This window comes from Gracilinanus agilis, chromosome 5, assembly GCF_016433145.1.
Source record: "Gracilinanus agilis isolate LMUSP501 chromosome 5, AgileGrace, whole genome shotgun sequence".
NCBI lineage: Eukaryota > Metazoa > Chordata > Mammalia > Didelphimorphia > Didelphidae > Gracilinanus > Gracilinanus agilis.
The window spans coordinates 201,856,376-201,860,792 of NC_058134.1; positions in this window are offsets into that span (position 1 = coordinate 201,856,376).

Consider the following 4,417-nt stretch of genomic DNA (forward strand, 5'->3'; position numbering starts at 1 on the left):
TCCCCCCCACCCATGGCCGATGCGCATTTCCACTAGTATACTACATGGTAATATATTTACAAATATATGTGAATATGTATAAATATATTTTATATGTACAAATATAGTATATGTGAACACATATTTACAAACATATAGAATGTGAATATTTTATGTATTTATTATTTTATATTTTTAAAGATTTATATTTTAATACTTTTATTTTGTTTTATATTTTATATTTGTTTTATATACTTTTGAATTATTTTATTTTTTATATTTTATATTCGTGACTATACAAGGCATGGGAATATATTTGTAAATATATGTAGTATGTGAAAATATAGTGTTTGTGTGTATATTGTATATATATATAATGTGAATATATATGTATATATTTATATATATATACATATATATGTATATATATATACACACACACACACTCTGTATACAATGTGGTAAAATGAACTTGGACTGTAACAGTAACACTGAACTTGGACTCAAATGATTTGGGTTCCTATCAGGTTAAGTCAATAGGTTAGGAATTAAGCCCCTATCATGTGCCAGGCACTGAGTTAAGCCCTGGGGATACAGAACAAGGTAAAAACAATCCCTGCATTCAAAGAGGTCACAACCTAATGGGAGAGACAAATGGCTACTTACAAATCATATATATATATTTTCACAAACTAAATTAATTGGTACTTATTTTTAGTGTATACTTCCTTAGGTATATCTTTTTCCTTTCAAAGTAGTATCCTTTGACAGTGCCAACCTCTATTTGGGTGTTATGTTAGTAGAATATGGGCATGGCCACAGCTGCTATTTTTAGCCCTCTCAGTGGACATGGATATGACAATAATTATGTGTACATTTTATCACATAGACAAACTTTGACTCACTTTCTCAGAGTCATGTGAAAAGTAAAGGTTTGGCATAAAAAATAATGACTGGACATGGTATAATTTTTTAAAATATTTATTAATATTTATTTCTTTGAAAAGTTAACATGGTTACATAATTCATGCTCTTACTTTCCCCTTCCCCCCCCCCCCCAGCTTCCCTCTCCCCCCATTGCAGATGCATATTTCCACTGGTTTTAACATGTGTCATTGATCAAGACCTGTTTCCAAATTGTTGTTAGTTGCATTGGTGTGGTAGTTTCGAGTCTACATCCCCAATCATGTCTGCCTCAACCCATGTGTTCAAGCAGTTATTGTTCTTCTGTTTCCACTCCTGCAGGTCTTCCTCTGAATGTGTGTAGCATTCTTTTCCATGAATCCCTCAGAATTTTCCTGGGTCACTGCATTGCTGCTAGTACAGAAGCCCATTACATTCTGTTTTACCACAGTGTATCAGTCTCTGTGTACAATGTTCTTCTGGCTCTGCTCCTTTCGCTCTGCATCAATTCCTGGAGGTCTTTACAGTTCACATGGAATTCCTCCAGTTTATTATTCCTTTGAGCACAATAGTATTCCATCACCCGCATATACCACAGTTTGTTCAGTCATTCCCCAATTGAAGGGCATACCTTCCTTTTCCAATTTGTTGCCACCACAAAAAGCGCAGCTATGAATATTTTCGTACAAGTCTGTTTATCTATGATCTCTTTGGGGTACAATCCCAACAATGGTATGGCTGGATCAAAGGGCAGGCATTCTTTTATAGCTCTTTGAGCATAGTTCCAAATTGCCATCCAGAATGGTTGGATCAGTTCACAACTCCACCAGCAACGCATTAATGTGCCAGTTTTGACACATCCCCTCCAGCATTCATTACTCTCCCCTTCTTTTATTTTAGCCAATCTGCTAGGTGTGAGGTGATACCTCAGAGTTGTTTTGATTTGCATTTCTCTAATTATTAGAGATTTAGAACACTTTCTCATGTGCTTATTGATACTTTTGATTTCTTTATCTGAAAATTGCCTATTCATGTCTCTTGCCCATTTATCAGTTGGGGAATGGCTTGATTCTTTATACAATTGGTTTAACTCCGTGTATATTTGAGTAATTAGACCCCTGTCAGAGTTTTTTGTTATAAAGATCTTTTCCCAATTTGTTGTTTCCCTTCTGATTTTGGCTACATTATTTTTTTTGTACATAAGCTTTTTAGTTTGATATAATCAAAATTATTTATTTTACATTTTGTAATTTTCTCTAACTCTTGCTTGGTTTTAAAATCTTTCCTTTCCCAGAGATCTGACAAGTAAACTACTCTATGTTCATTTAACTTATTTATAGTTTCCCTCTTTATATTCAAGTCATTCACCCATTCTGAATTTATCTTGGTGTAGGGTGTGAGATGTTGATCTAAACCTATTCTCTCCCATATTGTTTTCTAAATTTCCCAGCAGTTTTTGGACATGGTATAATTAACAAAATGAAATCAAGTAAGAAAATCATGTCCAAAAGATACATGGACAACCTTGATGTCATTTAATATTTCTGACCTTGTTTTGCCCATTGTAGAAAGAAAAAATGTTTCACAGAGTGAGTATGGGGAAAGTGCCTTGTTAACCTAAAAACAGCTATGTAAAAATGAGTTTTTATCATTTATTTTAGGGCCTTATTGTTACAGTCTTGCTATCTACCAAAACTCCTTAGGATCTGGCTCGTAAAGTCAGGGGAGACCTATAGACCTTCGGCTTCCCAGTTGTGCAAAGGGAGAGATGCCCATTGTTTGCCCAGAGTTGGTTTTTCCAGGTGAGGCAGGACATGGTACACATTTGATTAGCTCCTGATTCCCTCTTCTGAGACACTGGCTAAACCCAACAGAGATAATTTTGTATTGGTGGAAATACTTGCTGCTTCCTCACCCTGGCTGGGTGGTATTGTGTGGTATATGTGCCCATATACCATAGACAAGGGCACAGGGATCTCATGGGAAGCTTATAGGGAAAGGGACCAGGCAACAAAAGTAGACAGTTTTGACAGAAAAATAAAAAATGAGTCAAGGAAGAGGGAAGAAAAATAAATTTTTGTGCAGAACATCTTCCAGAAGCTCCAAAAACCCAAAGGAAATTAGAGGTCTAGCCATGATGATGAAAAGCCTTTTTCCTGAGGGAGCAATGTGGAATTGCTGAGCTAGGAGGCAGAAAGTATGGGTTCTAATCTCTAAGACCAATAGAATGCTGATTTTCATGGTAGAAGGAGTTTTCTCATGGGAAGTTTTTATATGAGTAACATTGTAGGTCTAGACTAATAAATTTACCAGTTGTGTATTAGTTATTTATTCTTGACTTACTCTCTTTCCTTGACTTTCTCTCTTTCCTGAATGTAAGCTCCATGAGGAGAAAAAATTATAGGACTTTCCAGGAATTATATAAATTTATCTCTACTCTACAACTACATAGCATAGTCCTCTACCAAAGATACTTTAAAAAGGTTCCAGGCTCTTAAAAAAAAGTTGTTGGACCAATTAAAGGGAATTGAGGGAAGAATGGATTCTAATCTTATTTAACGATTGATGCAACAATGGTATCATCCTGAGTGATTGATACAACTGATACAATGATTGCTACAATAAGGTGCATTCCCTAAATAAATTCTAGTTAAAATTAGAATGAATTACTATCCAAAATGATACAAGAAATATATTTTGTGTTTTCTCTGAAGAAATTGGTTTAGTCCCCATTAACCAAGTTCTGAATAGACTCTTTTTATCTAAAGGTACAGGACTGACTAGAAATGTACCTTTGTAAATATTTATTTTTCATTCATTCATTCACTAGTTTACCTAAGCAAGCAATTTAGTTTAGCAAATATTGATTAAGCTCCTACTACATACCACACACTGTATAAAGCTTGAGGTACAAAGCTCCAATAAGATTCAATCACTGTTCTCAAGAAGCAGGAGTCAGGACAAATACGTTATAATTATAAATATATACATATATAGAATACAATAAAATTATTGTGTGATAAATATATAGGCGAAGTTCAAACAAACTGCTCTGGGATAGATCTCTACTAGATGGTGGAGACAAGGAGAAGCTTCTTGGAAGAAGTGGCAATGAGGCTGGTTGTGAATAGAAAGAAAGGATTTCAGCCAATAAATAGTGCAAGGAGATCCTTTTAGAGGGAGCCAGAGCATATAGGACCTTGAATGCCTGCTTAAGGAGAATGTAATTCACCTGGTAACTCTTGACAAATAATCATTGAGCTTTCAGTTTATACAACACCCTGTGCTATAAACTGGCATACATGTTGGGGAATAAGACACCATTCAGCCCAACAGGAGCCCAAGACTTTTCTTTCCCATAACTAGTGACAAAGGGTAGTAAGATGGAGGTAAAGGATTCTTGGAGGGGGCATAGAATCTTGGAGGAAGAGGAGAGGACCAACGGCAGTTGGAGCAGCAGAGGGACTTCTGGGAAGGATTTTCCAGAGAAGGGGTCTTCAGGGAGGTAAGAGTTCATGGAAGAGAGATAGAGTAA